At 43.1% G+C, this 8,650-nt stretch overlaps 1 non-coding gene across 1 annotated transcript; it reads left to right on the top strand.

The window, feature by feature from the left end:
* The first annotated feature begins 8,472 nt into the window (after positions 1–8,472).
* On the top strand, positions 8,473–8,602 carry LOC135518689 (small nucleolar RNA SNORA17). The gene has a single exon (XR_010452225.1). It is a non-coding gene; the product is annotated as a small nucleolar RNA SNORA17 (small nucleolar RNA).
* Positions 8,603–8,650: the final 48 nt, after the last annotated feature.

The raw sequence follows: 8,650 nt of genomic DNA on the forward strand, positions 1-8,650 counted from the left end.
ATTTAGCAGTGTATGTGCAAAGTTTTAGACTGATCCAATGAACAATTGCATTTCTGTTCAAAATCTTGTATCAAGACTGCCCAAATATACCTAATTTGTTTACTAATAACTTTTCATGTTCAAAACTGTGCACTCTCCTCAAACAATAGCATGGTATTATTTCACTGTAATAGCTACTGTAAATTGGACAGTGCAGTTAGATTAACAATAATTTAAGCTTTCTGTCAATACCAGATATGTCTCTGTCCTGGGAAATGTTCTTGTTACTTAGAACCGCATGCTAATCGCATTAACCTACGTTAGCTTAACCGTCCCACAGGGTACCCACCGATCCTGAAGAATGTTTACAAGCAATAACTCAAACGGGAAGTACCAGTGACACACTCAATTCGGAAGTGGTGCGATGAAGTAGATGCTAAATTGTTTTGCTTGCACAGACTGGAATATGTTCTGGGATTTATCCGATGACATTGAGGAGTTTACCACATCAGTCACCGGTTTTATTAATAAGCATATCGACCAAGTCGTCCCCACAGTGACCATACGTATATATTCCAACAAGAAACCATGGAATACAGGCAACATCCGCACTGAGCTAAAGGCTATAGAGTTTATGCTTTCAAGGAACGGGACACGAATCCGGACACTTATAAGAAATCCCGCTACGCACTCCGATGAACCATCAAACAGGCAAAGCATCAATACAGGACTAAGATCAAATCCTACTACACTGGCTCTGACGCTCGTTGGATGTGGCAGGGCTTGCAAACTATCACGGATTACAAAAGGAAATCCAGCCACGAGCTGCCCTATGACACAAACCAAACAACTGTGTGATCACACTGTCCGTAGCCAATGTAAAACCTTTAAACAGGTTAACATTCACAAGGCCCCAAGGCCAGACGTATTACCAGGAAGCGTATTCAGAGCATGCGCTGATCAGCTGGCAAGTGTCTTCAATTACATTTCAACCTCTCCCTGTCTGAGTCTTTAATACCAACATGTTTCAAGCAGACCATCATAGTCCTTGTGCCCAAAACACCATTATCCCAGAAACCCTAGACCCACTCCAATTTGCATACTGCCCTAACAGATCCACAGATGACACCATCTCTATTGCACTCCACACTGCCCTTGCACACCTGGACAAAAGGAACACCTACGTGAGAATGCTATTCATTTACTACAGCTCAGCGTTCAACAGCATAGTGTCCTCAAAGCTCATCAGTAAGCTAAGGATCCTGGAACTAAACACATCCCTCTGCAACTGGATCTTGGACTTCCTGACGGGCCGCCCCCAGGTGGTAAGGGTAGGTAACAACACATCTGCCACACTGATTCTCAACACGGGGGCCCCTCACGGGTGCGTGCTTACACCCCTCTTGTACTCCCTGCTCACTCATGACTGCATGGCCAAGCACAACTCCAACATCATCATTAAGTTTGCTGATGACACATCAGTGGTAGGCCTGATCACCGACAACGATGAGACAGCCTATAGGGTGGAGGTCAGAGACCTGGCCGTGTGGTGCAAGCACAATCTCCCTCAACGTGATCAAGACAAAGGAGATGATTGTGGACTACAGGAAAAGGAGGACCGAGCACACCCCCATTCTCATCGACGGGGCTGTAGTGGAGCAGGATGAGAGCTTCAAGTTCCTTGGCGTCCAGATCACCAGCAAACTAACATGGTCGAAGCACACCAAGAAAGTCGTGAACAAAACCTATTCCCGCTCAGGAGACTGAAAAGATTTTGCATGGGTCCTCAGATCTTCAAAAGGTTTTACAGCTGCACCATTGTTAAAGGAATTTGATTCCTATATGTTTATCAACCAATTCAATTAAAACACTCTGCCCATTTTTAAGGATTTGTAAGATACTTATTTTGCATAAAATGGACAGAGACCAGTTTCAAAATCAATCAATAGAGTTTATTCTCGAGAGTACTGATCATGGTACAATTTACAACAGGTTATATACTAAAAATGACGTCATAGGTTTTATTCTGTCCTTCCTCCACTCCGATACAATGGCAGTACAGTTCACAAGCCTTCCCACATTGTCCACCACCTGTTAAATAATCTACTTCAAGCCCAAGGTCTCTCCTCTCCCTGTGTAGAGACAGGATGTCCTGTAAGGAACACAGCATTCCAGCCAGTCTGACGATAGCTCCATTAGTTTCAAACAAGGAACAGACAGTCCTAATTCTGGACGAAAACTACACACATTACATTCAGTATTATGATTATAATAAGATACATACATCCATACAGTAACATAGTAGTATTTTGTTTAGTCATAGTTCTAATTGAAATGTATACATCATTTAGTCATTATTCATAAAAATCCCTTAACAACCATCGAGAGCATCCTGACGGGTTGCATCACTGCCTGGTATGGCAACTGCTCGGGCCCTGACCGCAAGGCACTACAGAGGGTAGTGCGTATGGCCCAGTACATTACCAGGGCCAAGCTTCCTGCCATCCAGGACCTCTATACCAGGCGGTGTCAGAGGAAGGCCCTAAAAATTGTCAAAGACACCAGCCACCTTAGTCATAGACAGTGACAAGTCTAGGTCCAAGAGGCTCCTAAATAGCTTCTACCCCCAAGCCATAAGACTCCTGAACAGCTGGAATGCTGCTACTACTCTCTGTTATTATCTATGCATAGTCACTTTAATAACTCTACCTACATGCACATATTACCTCAATTACCTCAACACCAGTGCCCCCGCACATTGACTCTGTACCGGTACGCCCTGTATACATCCCAGCTATTGTTATTTACTGCTTGTTTTTAATAATTTGTTATTCTTATCTCTTATTTGGGGGGGGGTTAGTTTCTTAAAACCACATTGTTGGTTAAGGGCTTGTCAGTAAACATTTCACTGCAAGGTCTACACCTGTTTTATTTGGTCACAGATACCTTTAAAAAAAGTAGGGGCGTGGATAAGAATGTATTTTTATTTTTTATTGAACCTTTATTTAACTAGGCAAGTCAGTTAAGAACAAATTCTTATTTCCAATGACGGCCTACCCCGGCCAATCCCGGAGGACGCTGGGCCAATTGTGCGCCACCCTATGGGACTCCCAATCACGGCCGGATGTGATGCAGCCTAAGAAAACAAGTCAGTATCTGGTGTGACCACAATTGGCTTCATGCAGCCTGACACCTTTCCTTAGCACGGAGTTGATCCACCAGTGGAATGTTGCCCCACTCTTCAATGGCTGTGTGAAGTGGCTGGAATTGGAACTCTGTCATGTTAATCCAGAGCATCCCAAACATGCACAATGGGTGACATGTCTGAGTATGCAAGTCATGGAAGAAATTAGACATTTTCAGCTTCCAGGAATTATGTACAGAACCTGGCAACAATGGGCCTTGCGATAATATTGTCTTGGTTTCTCTGTGCATTCAAATTGCCAACAAATATAAATGCAAAGTGTTGGTTTCATGAGCAGAAATAAAAGATCCCAGAAATGTTCTACACGCACAAAACTTATTCCTCTCATTTGCCAAATTTGTTTACATCCCTGTTAGTGAGCATTTCTCCTTTTCCAAGATAATCCATCCACCAGTGTGGCATCAAGAAGCTGATTAAACTGCACAATCATTACAGGTGCACCTTGTGCTGGGGACAAGACCACTCTAAAATGTACAGTTTTGTCACAACTCAATGCTACAGATGTCTGAAGTTGAGTGAGCTTACAATTGGCATGCTGACTGCAGGAATGTCCATGAGAGCTGTTGCCAGAGAACTGAATGTTAATATCTTTGCCATAAGCCACTTCAAATGTCGTTTTGGAAGATTTGGCAGTACCTCCAACCGGCCTCACAACCGCAGACTAAATGTAACTAAGCCAGCCCAGGACCTCCACATCACCTGCAGGATTGTCTGAGACCAGCAACTTGGACAGCTGATGAAACTGGGTTTGCACAACCAAAGAATTTCTGCACAAACTGTCAGAAACCGTCTCGGGGGACATCTGTGTGCTCATCAACGTCACCGGGGTCCTGACCTGACTGCAATTTGGCGCCGTGGGCAAATGTTCACCTTCGATGGTCACTGGCACGCTGGAGAATTGTGCTCTTCACGGATGAATCCCGGGTAGATGGCAGACAATGTGTATGGTGTTGTGTGGGCACTGTGTGGTTTGGGCCGGCATAAACTATGGACAACATCCAAATTAATTTTATCGATGGCAATTTGAATGCACAGATATCTTGAGATCCTGAGGCCCATTGTCGTGCCATTCATCCCCCACCATCACCTCATGTTTCAGCATGATAATGCACAGCCCCATGTTGCAAGGATCTGTACACAATTCCTGGAAGCTGAAAATGTCCCAGGTCTTCCATGGCCTGCATACTCACCATACATGTCACCCATTGAGAATGTTTATGATGCTCTGGATCAATGTGTACAACAGTATATTCCAGTTCCTGCCAATACCCAGTAACTTCACAAAACAATTGAAGAGTGGGAGAACATTGCACAGGCCACAATCAACAGGTTGATCAACTCAATGTGAAGATGTCACGCTGCATCAGGCAAATGGTCACAACAGATACTGACTGGTTTTCTGATCCACGCCACACCTTTCATTGACGCTATCTGTGATCAATCTGACACATTTATATTCTCAGTCATGTGAAATATATAGGTTAGGCCCTAATTTATCAATTTAATTTATTTCAATTTACTGATTTCCTTATATGAACTAACTCCGTAAAATCTTAATTGTTGCGTTTCTATTTTTGGTCAGTGTATATAAAATGTTGAGGGTAAATAATTACTGGTATTCATGTCAGTCATATCTCAAATGATCTATTTTCTCGAGCCCCTCGGCTGGGAAGCGTCCAATGAGGAACATTGGATACCACCATGATCATTTAGGTCCCACTGGCCAAGCTGATGAAGCAGGAAAATAACAGCCTGTCGTTCCTCCCTGAAAGAATGGTGTGCACATCTAATGGTAAGTGTAACGGGTTTCTTCCATCTCCTCCTCTGACGAAGAGGTGGAACAAGGATCGGACCAAAATGCAGCGTGGTTCGTGAGATACATCTTTAATGATGAAGAACACGAACAATACAAAACAACAAACGTCGAAAACCGAAACAGCCCTGACTGGTGCAACAAACACAGAGACAGGAACAATCACCCATAAACACACAGTGAAACCCAGGCTACCTAAATATGGTTCCCAATCAGAGACAACGATAATCACCTGACTCTGATTGAGAACCGTCTCATGCAGCCATAGACTAATCTATACACCCCACACAACCCCAAGACGAAACACACTACAAATAAACCCATGTCACACCCTGGCCTGACCCAATAAATGAAGATAACATGATAAATATAGACCAGGGCGTGACAGTAAGCAACGGGTGGCCTTAATTCAGTTTGCATGAAATATATAGGTCTGTGATGAGAAATCATGCACCATGCTGAACTTGTGATGGACAACCTCTACCACATTATCTGAGACCTGCACAGCCACATACAAATGCATGCTCACAAGGCTGTTTTGAATGGTATGTCTGCGGCCTGTAATAACGGTTCATGGGTTCTAACGGTTTCTTCTGCAACTGGTAAGACTAATAGTCTCTGGGTTTATTCCTCCCTTCAGATGTAACTGTGGTGCCAATGCGACGGTTGTGCAATGACCGGGCAGACAAACTGACACATGATGGCTCTACTGCCCTGTCCAGCGGGTACGGAACTGGGCCAGATAAACCCTGACCCTCACCAGAAGGGCAGGGTATGTTTAACCGATAGACTGGTTGTTTGGCAACAACCGATGTGTGTCAACTATGGGGTAAAACACATGAGTTTGGCTTAGATGATTGACAACATTTGAACTTTCGTCTCAATGTTTATTGAAAACATAAATACATCTGCACAATGCCACAAGAGCTCTCTTCACAATCCCCAAGTCCAGAACAGACTATGGGAGGCACACAGTACTACATAGAGCCTTGACTACATGGAACTCTATTCCACATCAAGTTTGATTTAAAAAACAGATAAAAAAACACCTTATGGAACAGCAGGGACTGTGAAGCAACATAAACATAGGCACAGACGCATGCATACACACACACACACACACACGATAAAATACGCACTATACATACACATGGATTTAGTACTATAGATTGTGTTAGTGGTGGAGTAGGGGCCTGAGGGCACACAGTGTCTTGTGAAATCTGTAAATGTATTGTAATGTTTTTAAGATTGTGTAAACTGTCTTAATCTTGCTGGACCCCAGGAAGAGTAGCTGATTCATAATAAATACAAATACAAAATGAGCACTTGTCTCAAATACATTGAAAGTTGTTGGCTGACTAGAAAATTTGAGCCATATTAACATTGACATGAAATCTGTGAAAATGCCTCTAAACAAGACATGGTCTCAACAAGAGAACTAGCTGAGATGTGTCACCTACGATTCCCCACATGGCAGCTTCTTGTCATTGTTGATAGCTATCTGACATGATAACGCAAGCCTTCCAGCCACATCGATGCGTACGTCATTTTTGACACCGTCAGCCAACCAGTCTAATCAAGAATGGTTCATCTTGGTGTAAAATGGATGCTGTAGAACTAGCAGCAATGTACTTGGACTAACTACTTTATGTACAGTGCTTTGCGAAAGAATTCGGCCCCCTTGAACTTTGCGACCTTTTGCCACATTTCAGGCTTCAAACAAAGATATAAAACTGTATTTTTTTGTGAAGAATCAACAACAAGTGGGACACAATCATGAAGTGGAACGACATTTATTGGATATTTCAAACTTTTTAAACAAATCAAAAACTGAAAAATTGGGCGTGCAAAATTATTCAGCCCCCTTAAGTTAATACTTTGTAGCGCCACCTTTTGCTGCGATTACAGCTGTAAGTCGCTTGGGGTATGTCTCTATCAGTTTTGCACATTGAGAGACTGACATTTTTTCCCATTCCTCCTTGCAAAACAGCTCGAGCTCAGTGAGGTTGGATGGAGAGCATTTGTGAACAGCAGTTTTCAGTTCTTTCCACAGATTCTCGATTGGATTCAGGTCTGGACTTTGACTTGGCCATTCTAACACCTGGATATGTTTATTTTTTAACCATTCCATTGTAGATTTTGCTTTATGTTTTGGATCATTGTCTTGTTGGAAGACAAATCTCCGTCCCAGTCTCAGGTCTTTTGCAGACTCCATCAGGTTTTCTTCCAGAATGGTCCTGTATTTGGCTCCATCCATCTTCCCATCAATTTTAACCATCTTCCCTGTCCCTGCTGAAGAAAAGCAGGCCCAAACCATGATGCTGCCACCACCATGTTTGACAGTGGGTATGGTGTGTTCAGGGTGATGAGCTGTGTTGCTTTTACGACAAACATACGTGTTGCATTGTTGCCAAAAAGTTCAATTTTGGTTTCATCTGACCAGAGCACCTTCTTCTACATGTTTGGTGTGTCTCCCAGGTGGCTTGTGGCAAACTTTAAACAACACTTTTTATAGATATCTTTAAGAAATGCCACTCTTCCATAAAGGCCAGATTTGTGCAATATACGAATGATTGTTGTCCTATGGACAGAGTCTCCCACCTCAGCTGTAGATCTCTGCAGTTTATCCAGAGTGATCATGGGCCTCTTGGCTGCATCTCTGATCAGTCTTCTCCTTGTATGAGCTGAAAGTTTAGAGGGACGGCCAGGTCTTGGTAGATTTGCAGTGGTCTGATACGCCTTCCATTTCAATATTATCGCTTGCACAGTGCTCCTTGGGATGTTTAAAGCTTGGGAAATCTTTTGTATCCAAATCCGGCTTTAAACTTCTTCACAACAGTATCTCGGACCGGCCTGGTGTGTTCCTTGTTCTTCATGATGCTCTCTGCGCTTTTAACGGACCTCTGAGACTATCACAGTGCAGGTGCATTTATACGGAGACTTGATTACACACAGGTGGATTGTTTTTATCATCATTAGTCATTTAGGTCAACATTGGATCATTCAGAGATCCTCACTGAACTTCTGGAGAGAGTTTGCTGCACTGAAAGTAAAGGGGCTGAATAATTTTGCCTGCCCAATTTTTCAGTTTTTGATTTGTTAAAAAAGTTTGAAATATCCAATAAATGTTGTTCCACTTCATGATTGTGTCCCACTTGTTGTTGATTCTTCACAAAAAAATACAGTTTTATATCTTTATGTTTGAAGCCTGAAATGTGGCAAAAGGTCGCAAAGTTCAAGGGGGCCGAATACTTTCGCAAGGCACTGTACTTTTGACTTTGTTGCCTTAATCAGTTTCCTTGTGGCTCTTCAAACCTAACCTATAGTCTTTTGGATGTTAATTTCAGATGAAGAGCAGTCTGGAGGTGCAGCACTAGCGACTGTGGTCGTAGTGGGGGATGACCAAGCCATAAGCCATGGTCATTACACTCCTCACTGGGTAACGCACTGGCTAAGTGTATTGGTCTCTGACCAATCCGCCCCTCGAGGCGTTGCAGTCTGACTGTACGTGTTGAGCCTGTGTGATGAGGGGCGGAGAGTGAAAGATATTTATATGCTGAGGACCCAGAACGGTGGGTACTTGAAATGATCATAGCTCTAACATTTGGCCACCAAGGAACCATTTAGACCCTCTGAAAAGGGTTCTTAGTGTA

This window comes from Oncorhynchus masou, chromosome 28 (assembly GCF_036934945.1).
Source record: "Oncorhynchus masou masou isolate Uvic2021 chromosome 28, UVic_Omas_1.1, whole genome shotgun sequence".
Taxonomy (NCBI): domain Eukaryota; kingdom Metazoa; phylum Chordata; class Actinopteri; order Salmoniformes; family Salmonidae; genus Oncorhynchus; species Oncorhynchus masou.